We start from the raw sequence: 10,088 nt of genomic DNA, 5'->3' as shown, positions 1-10,088 counted from the left end.
TTAAAAGTATTGCCTTGGGAGTAACTGACCTCTGTGGTAGAAATTTTGCTTAATGTTCTGGAGGACATGAGTTTGATTCTCAATGGTGCCTTGAGTGTTACTTACTACACTTTTTGTTATAAAACTTGTGTTTTATCTGTAAATAAAGAAGTCCAACCTTTCTAGGCAATGGCATCTATTCTTTCCTTGGTTTTTATTATTTATGAACTTGTCAACAAGGAATAACGTAATTTTCTTGGCCATGTTCGCTTTAAATTCGCAATGATGAGACATGTAAGTGTTAATGTAAATGTTTTTCACTACTCTGATTTCTGGTGTCCTCTCTGAGGAAACGTAGTAGTTCTGGTGTAGTTACTAAAGTGTCCCTTGAAACTTTCAAGTTAATAGTGACAAAATATTTCACTGATAAACTTATTCCTTCATAACTTTTTGGAAAGTGAAACTTAAGCCTAAATTGAATGCACTTGAGCTCAAGATGAAAATTGAGCAAATAAGGACTATCAAACTGAGTGGCAGAATGAGTTTTGAAGCAATTCTTTAAAGTTATGCTCATGAAATAAATCTGATAAGTTTTCAGGCTTAATTATTAAAATTGAATACCCATATTGTAATCACTTTGATGCACAGGTGTGTGTTTGGGACATGCAGTAATACCACCACCCCCCCTCCCCCGTAACAAAGCCATTAATTAAACAAAAAAAAAATTGCATCCATAAGACCAAGGAACATAGCGCGAACCTAGCCTTCCAGTGACGCGCCCAAATGGGAATGAGACGGAGAGCAGAGCAAATGTGAAAGGTGGGACGTGTCCATATCTTAGGTTTGAATGAAGTGAGAAAAGGAAGGCTCAACTTTACCAAATGCTACGACCAAACAGTGGCATATTTTACCAATCTCCAAACTGAAGTTTTAAAACAAGCTTGTAGCTGAAGCAAAATTCAGCAAGCATCTAATAAGAATGTCATGAATCTCCCTAGGTTCAGTTTAATGACGACCAAGGTGTTCAAATCTATTAGCAGAAAATACTTCATAATCGCATAAATGCGAGTGTGTGCAGGGCCTGATTACCGCATAGGCCAACAAGGCCTGGGGCGCCATCTCCCTGAGGGGCGACAAGATTACTTAAAGAATTATGCGTAGCTTTACAACTGTACGAAGAATACATGTATTTTTAAAATAATTTTAAAAAATGACTATGTTCATTGGAAAAACACGTACAGAAAGGAGAACTTTTATTCATTCTGTCAGTTGCGAGTTTATCATGGCAAAATGACGAGTTGCCCCGAAGGGAATTTATATATGATAAATGATTAATATCGTTCCGTGATAGACAAAAAGGCCACCAAAAATGCATTTTGGCGGGCCCCAAACCTGTAAATCAGCCACTATATTCCGCTATAAAGCCTTTAAGGGGTCTTCAAATTATTGTGGGCCTAGGGCCTCACTTTTATTTAGTCGGGCCTTGCGAGAATGGTCCGCCTCCCAATCTTTAGCCCTCTGCAAACTGCAAAATCTGTTATCTCATATATTCGTTTCTTGCAAACTTCTAAAACAACGATGCTTGAAGAAAAAAAAAAAAAAGTTTCTTCAATGCTTGATTTTAGCAACCCTGGCTTTCGTTTTCAATCTCTTTTGAAGTACACTAAGTCTAAAGAAAGACTTTGCGTACTTCGTGAAGGTGGTGAAGAAATCGTGAAGGGGTGGGCTATATTTTCTCATTCTAAAGGCAGCTATTTATAGTGTAGTAAAATTAATTTTGCAGATGGTAAATTTTAAAAATTTCGCTAGTGTCATCTCTTTTCTAATAGTCAATTTGTTAACAGCGTATTTCTTTTCTCCGCTATTCTTTGATTGCTTCAACAGTGTTTCTTTTCTGTATACAAATGATTTGAAATATAGCAAACGTTCTTTTCCGAATATAACAAATATTTTTTTATGATATAATATTGACAGAAGTAGAATTATTTCCTTTTTTTTTCATTATTATAAGAGTCATAAATATGGCACACGTCCTTTCTTCTTTCCCTATCTATTTAAACGAATGAACGCGTTTCTGGAATGATTAGCTGGTAACAAGTAATTGTTAGATGAAAAGGTGCATTACAAATTTTTGAAACAGCAAAAGTCGTTTTTTTCCCCTTTTGGGTCGTTTGAGAAGTTTATGGGAAAAAAACATATATATATATAACCGATAAACTGCTGGATGAAGACATTTTATAACATTTACTATTAGACATGCTACTAGAGCGAAACTCGTTCATAAAAAAAGATTCAAAAGTTGTTTAAAAAGAAATTGTATTATTATTAAAGCATTTATCATTCTAAATCAGTTTATTTACGGTACAAATGTATGTTTCGCCCATATCACTCTCAAGAGTGATGACAGCATACAAACCAATTTCGCATGCTAAGGAATAAACAAAATGAGGTTTAAATAAACCTAAAAACATGAGTTTCAAATTCAAAAGTCCAATATGCATTGTTTATCTTAATTTATAGTGTCTAGTGCTGAATTAAAATCATTTACTTCTCTCTCCCGCCCTCCCCTAATAGTATTTTCAGAAAAATCCTGAAACACGTCAACTTTAGTTTAGTTTTTTCAAATTTTAAATCATTGTTTGAATTTTTGGAATTAAAATTTAGAGTAAAAGAATAGATTGTATCCTCTAATATTCCCCGATTATCCAATTTTCAGATGTGAATTTCACCCCGTTAAAAGTGTTTATTGGCAAAAAAAATATATATATACGGGTTCAATATTTTAAGCGTTCCATCCATGTGCAAAGTTTTATTCCAATCGGTGATTCCCACTGGGAGTAGTGTTTCTTGTAAGTGAGCTGTGGTATGTTTGGAAAAATAGCGTTGGATGTTTTTTAAGATAAAAATATTTGTTGTATACAGGGGGGGGGGGGCGTCTCTCGTATAACACGGTACTTGTACAGCACAGTTTCGATATTACACGGTACGAAACTTGAATTTAATACTTAATGGTTTTGATATGACACGAATGTTATCTTTAAAAAAGATGGAATTTCATTGTTTGATACATTCCGTTAATGTTTGATATCTCTTATAAGTTTTTACGAAACTTGGTTTCGATATAACACTGTATACACACCCTTGATTTACATAATTTTTAAGTCTCGTATAACACGGTTTCGATACAACACGGTACATATTGACATGATTTTTTGTACATGATGATTAATTAGTGTAAAAAGTAAGTTAAAAAGTTATTTAAAAAAAAGTAGTTTTACATGGTTTTGACACGACACGGAACGAATTAACTGTTATTCGAGGGACGGCCTGTATTTTCTATTGCAAAAGTAAGTGTTTTAACCTTCGTTGGAATTGTCATTGCCGCTAAGGATACTGACGTGTGTAAACGTTCCGAACATGATTTAAATACACTGCTCGACATTGAAGATGCAACAAAAAAGGAGTGTTCAGAAATTTGCAAATTTTAGAGTAGACGTACATCGCTGCGTTATGTAAATGATGTAAAATACGCAGCTCTCCGACGCACGTGAAGTAAGATATAAGGGAAGGAACTTGCAGAATGGTCTATATTCGTGTTGTTATTTCTGACTGGAGAATTATCGAAGAAATTTTATTTTTGTTTTGGAGGATACGTGTAACACGAGAGAATGCCAGGCCGCCGCCAACGAAGGCACTTCCAGCAGATAGACGATTTTACGAGGAGTATGGTGATCGGACTGAGAAGGGGAGGTTGGTCCGTACGTCAAATCGCAGCTGATACCCATATGGATGCGCGCACGGTGCATCGGCTGTACCGAAGATGGTTGGAACAACGAAATGTGGCAAGATTGAGGGGTGCAGGGGCAGCCAGAGTGACGTCAGAACGCGTGGATCGACGTATCCACCGGCAAGCTGTAGCAGACCCACAAGTCACTTGTTCCTCAATTCTGCAGCAGGTTCAAGATACCCTGAATATTCCCGTGTCAACCAGAACCATTTCCCGTCGTTTGGTCACACGTGGTCTGCAATCACGGCGTCTGCTAAGAAGACTGCCATTGACCCCCACAACATAGACAGCAACTTTAAGTATGCAGGGTGGCGACAGATCAGGGAGATCAGGGAAAAGTCAGGGAACTTTATCACTCAGGGAAAAATCAGGGAAATATCAGGGAATTTTGAAAAAATAACAAAAAATCAGGGAAAATTGATCAAATAAAGAAAAAAAAATTTTTTTTTCCTTGCAAAATGAAATACTTTGGTTTCCTACGAATTTTTCGCCAATTATTTGTTTTAAGAAAGTAAAATTAATGAGGTACGATTATACATTGCTGAATATTTGTGCATCTTTTTTCCTCAAGGTCAAAGTATTCAATCTTAGGATGAGCTTTTTAAGATTGATTCTGTGTCTGTAAAGTTGTTTATTTTACTTAGCTTGAATTTTCCTTCACGCATTCCATGCTATGTAAAATAAACAACCCAACAGGCAAAGAGAAAGCCCGTCATTAATGACTTTGCTCCCTTGCTTTTACTTATTATTGTCTTGAAGTAATTAGCATACTAATATATCACGATTTCAAGAAAGGATTTTTATTTTTTAAATTAATGTTGAAAAAATCTTTAAAGTTATCACTTGGCATTTTTAATTTAATTGCTAAAATTAATTTTGACTTTTTTTTTGTTTTTGTTTTGCCATGTTATTATTCCCTGTTACTTCAGATTATCAAATATCTTGAAAAATAATTTCTGCAGATACTGCCGTTTACCTGCACACGGTGCAGTATTTTTTACGTTAGTAAAACTACATTACTTCTATACATTAACTATCACTTGCTACTCTTGCAGTAACAATTATACTACTTGAAAGTTCAGTTCAAGATTATTTCCATTTAAATTTTTTAGTTTTATCACGATTAGATATGTCTTTAAGAGTGGTTTTAATAAGTTCTCTTAGAATTCTTATGTTAACTGGTTCCTGGAAGTGAAGTATTTGTTTTAGATTTCCTATAATATTTCTTGGTCGATAATTTAATAACTGTTTTTACCAAAAAAAAGGAGCATCTTTTCAAAAAATTATTTTAATTAACAGCTTAAACCGTTTTAAACGCTGCATTTTATTTAATATGCAATGCCTTTCAGTAGGGCAAAGAAAGGAAACCATTATCATTGGTATCGTAAATCAGGGAAATTTGGTGAACTTAATCAGGGAAAAGTCAGGGAACTTTTTTTTCCTGTTCCTGTCGCCACCCTGGTATGGTGCCGGACTAGAGCGACGTAAATGACAGAATGCCGAAATGTCGTGTTCTCAGCTGAATCCCGCTTCTGTTTATCCAGTGATAGTCGCCGCATACGTGTGTGGCGTCAACGTGGAGACAGATCTAATCCGGCAGTAACTGTGAAACGTCCCACCGCACGACAGCGTGGCATAATGGTTTAGGGCGCAATTGCGTGCAATTCCATATCACCTCAAGTTCGTATTCAGGGCACTATGACGGACCAACTATACTTGGATAATGTGCTGCGGCCGATGGCAATCCCTTACTTTCAAGGGCTACCTAATGCAATTTTTCAGCAGAATAACGCCCGACCACACAGTGCTCGCATCTGCTAACATGCTCTCCAAGTGACACAGATGCTTCCCTGGCCACCATACTCTCCTGACCTGTCACCAATCGAACATGTGTGGGATGTGATTGGACGCCTTTGCAGACTCTATCCCTGCCTCGTTCATAAGACGAACTGTGGCAAATGGTTGAAAGGGAATGGAGAGCCATCCCTCTGGACACCATCCGCACCCTTATTGACTCGATGTCTGTCTAGACGTGATTCTTTGTGTATCGCTGTCCGCGGTGTTCCTACATCCTACTGAGCCGACGCCGTTCTCGCTCTGTATTCTGCCTATCATTTTGAAATTAAGATCATTTATTATTCCTTGCTGTCTCTGTCTTTTTTCCAAATTTCATCACTTTCTGACTACTCCTTCTTGGTGTTGCGTTTTCAATGTCGAGCAGTGTAAGTACTTACACATTGAGCTGTTATTCTATGCATTTTATTTGAATCACGACAACTTTTCGGAAACTAATGAATAAAGTTCAAAATGACATAACGCGGGGCTAGTTGTGACGAAGTCAAGGAGGCATATTGTGACAGTATCACTACTTGCCCCGGCATAATTGTTAATTAAAGTTGGTTTTATATTTCACGAAAAATGGTGCGAAATTACAAGAGGCGTACTAAAAAAAAAAACTAATGCCACTTTAGCAGACTATGAGAGGGAATAGAAGTTAATTCTGGAAGGAACAGTTCAAGGAAAGTGGAAGAACTGTTCAATGTAAACCGAATGTCCTATCGTAGATATACGAATAAAAAGAAGAGTACTAGTACTGAAGGAAATATTGAAATAGGATATTAAAACCCGAGTTCCCGAGTATGATATTCACGCCTAAGCAAGAGATCGAGTTGTGCGAGTATTTCAAACAATCTGAAACTAATTGAAGAAGAAAAAGCAAAGAAACTCTATAGAAAGGTCTAACAGTTCATAAAAAATTACACATACGTTATTTAAAAAAATGAAGAATCCACAATCGGATAGCCCTGTAGACGATGAAAATTGCTTTTTATGTCTTGCTTGCATGGAGTAATACAAAGTTTCTAGACCCGTATAGAAGACTGGGTGCAATGCATGACATGTAAAAGATGGACTCAATATCAAATATACCAAAAAAAAAATCATAATTGTATAAATTGCAAATCAAAGGCTGAAACAAGCGATGAAAATGAGTGAAAGTGATTATAAAAATAGGTAGGTCTGTAGGATATGGGTTTACATATTGTTCCGAGTCAAAGATCAATATCGTCATAGAATAGTGTTGGTCTACGTTTTATTTCTTTCCTGATTAACACAGGCCTTTATAAGTGTCTCTAGAAAAGTTGTTACAAGTGTTAATAATTTAACTATTTTATTTTCTTTTTAATGTTATTAAAAAACATGAGTTTTAAGAACGTCATAAATGAATAAATTTATCTTTACTGGTGAGTACACAATTAAAATTAGTAAAATCAATAAGAAATTATGAATAATATTATTTTCAATTTTAATTCGGAATGAAGTTGAATATACACGGTGACCAATAAGTTATCATGCACTTTCAAATTTTTGTTACAGTAACACAAAATGAAGCATGTAAAAGCTTTTTGCATCAAGTTCAAGTACCATTTATTAAGTATCTTTACAATAAATGATTTGCAATAATTCCACTTTTTACATTCTTCACGAGCGTAGGACTATAGTGCCTAGAAAGAATAGTGTGCCGATCGGCGCTTTTTCCCCTTCGATTCTTGAAGACAAAATGTATGAAAACCGCTAGAGGGCAGTGCGGTCGAGGTGTACGTTCAATTTCGCGGTGTTTACATTAGTAGACGCGGAATTTTGTTACAATTTAGTTCCGCGTTTCTCTTTTTTACCTTTATTTCGTGAATATTTCATGAAACAGCGTTTAAGGCTTTTAATGGAGGCATCAAAGTTTAATATTAGAAGAAGTATAGCTTTATCTTGTTTCGTACCAGGGTGCAAAAGTGGATACAAAACATGCAAAGAAAAAGTTTCGCTTTTTAAAGCTCCAGCAGATGAAGAAAAACTAAAGAAGTGGAACTCGTTAATTCCCAGGTTAGATAAAGTTTTTGATAAATATTGCTCAATTTGTGCTCTGTATTTCGAAAAACATTTTATTGAAACGCATAATGAGCATATTATAAATGGTGAGGAAGTTTTGATTCCCCGGGGAAAACTTTTTTTAAAAGACGAGGCAATTACGACAATTTTCCCAAATCTGCCAACATACTTTACTAAAAAAATACCAAAGCAAAGGTCCACCAGGAATTATGCAGTTAAGAAAAATGTTCCCTGTTTGAAAAAAATAAAACTTGATCTTTCCACAAATGAAACTGAGATAACCACGTATAAATCTATTATAGATGAAATTGTTCATATTAATTTGCCTAACGAATATTGGGTTTGTATGAAATTTAAAAAATCTCCAAATATTGTAGTTTTTGTATGTAATGAAAATTATGTGGAAAATAATATTGACGATAAAAAGATCATTATTGAAGTAGAAGAAAATTTACAAATCAATGCTACTATTTTGGTCAAAGGTGTAAAAGTAGATTATCCTGTTCTTCGACTCAGACTGAGAAGCCCTGATAATTTTAATTAGCTTCAAGCAGGGCCGGACTGGGAGGTCAAAAGGGCGCGGGAAGGCTGAGTCGAAGGGCGCCGATTTGGCTTCCATGACACCTTAAGAACTTGAGATTCAAGACGGACTTTTAAGAGCATAAAAATCAGTGTCCCCCCCCCCCCCCCAGTTTCTCCGACACGAATTCCCACCCCTCTTCCTCCCTTGTTTTTTAGTTTAAATCATACCTTCGATAGATTAAAGGGGGGTGGAAATTTGAAATGTCGGCGAAACCGGGGATCAGTATAAAAATCATTGAGAAGTAAATAAGCGCTTTTTTGCTACAGAAGATATCCAAAAGAGAAAGTCATATTTTTTTGCAAGTTTAACAACAGCATTAGAGTACCCAACTCCCACAGAGGTGGGCACCTCCTTAAATACTACTGAGCAACCCCTAGAAAGAACTCCTCCCCCCCCCCCCGCCAAAAAAGAGAAAAGGCCCCTAAAATAACCCTCAAATGTTCAATAACGCAGTAAACGCCATGCCCCTAACCTCCCTTGTGGGAACCTTGACAATGTCAACGGTACAAAATACTCTAACATTATAAGTAGCAATAGCAATTTGTCGCTGCATGAAAGAGCAAATACTATGAGAAGTAGAAAATAAAGAACTTCTTAAAGAAAATAAAACCGTACTTGTTTTTTTCGTAATGCTCGAACCTGTTACATTAAATCAGAAATACTTGCTTGAATATAAAAACTAAGTATTTTAGCTCTTAAGGATAAGTGGTGTTTTGTGAGATAAAAGTATTTTTTAAATACCGCATTTAGCAACATTTGGATAACTCGAACTTTCGTGTATTAAAGGTTTATATATAAAAAAAAAAATATGAATATGCATTTTAAAACTTTGAAAAAAAGAAAAAAAAACACACAATTGGTTGAAAAATGAAGTACTGTCCACTTCACGATTTTTGACATTCGATAGACTACAAGAATCAATTTTGTTAAACATAGACCGTTTGCAAAATTCATGCTTCACGAAGAAAACTTATTTCGACAGTGCTTGATACAGCAACCCTGGTTTCTCTTGTTTTTATTTGGTTTTGTAGAAGTCTTGTTCGAAAAGAAATGCCAACAATCGTGAGTTGGACTTTTTTAGTGGAAGTAATATTTTCCCAAAAATCAGACTTTAATGGGGTACGCCACAGTGCTAGACTGTGTATCATTTTGATTTCTTCTCCGTTTGATTTCTTATGTTTTTGATTTCTTGTCTGTTAAGAGATTGTATATACAACTCTATATCTATTTAATTAATGTACATGGAAAACACAAATTGATATCAGAATTTTATAAATCTAACACGCTATAAAAGGATTTAAATGCATATAATCCCTATGCTTTTTTTAAATAAAAATCTGCACTCTCATGACTTTGAAATTGAGTAAATATTGATGAATGACATAAAGGGAACTAAAACATTCGTAAAATATGCTTTTAAAATGCATAGTATAAAAAACATCCGCGTATAATTAATGTTTCTGACTGTTACAGCTCTGCCGAATTTCTCGTATTATATGAGCTAAATATTATTTATTAATATTTTGAAACCTAAATGTGCATTATTTTGACCATTACATTTTTTTTTTTTTTTCACGCAAACATTAAGATTGTAAAATCTTACCTGTATTTCCATGGAATGGAAGTTGGAGCTCTCAACTGGATCTTGCACTTCATACGGCTTTCACTAGAAGCTGTCAGTTAGCGCCGAAATAAATATTTAAATACACTGGAAATAATGGTATCGAAACTAGCAAATCCAATCTGATATGAAAATCTTGATTTTGAGACCGGCAGATACTGCGCTTCTTTTTAGGAACATTTATGATTCGATGTTTAAAAATGAATATTAATGCATTTTTTCCTCCGATACTTGTT

The sequence above is a fragment of the Uloborus diversus genome, chromosome 3 (assembly GCF_026930045.1).
Source record: "Uloborus diversus isolate 005 chromosome 3, Udiv.v.3.1, whole genome shotgun sequence".
NCBI classification, from domain to species: Eukaryota; Metazoa; Arthropoda; class Arachnida; order Araneae; family Uloboridae; genus Uloborus; species Uloborus diversus.
This window is presented reverse-complemented; position numbering follows the sequence as displayed.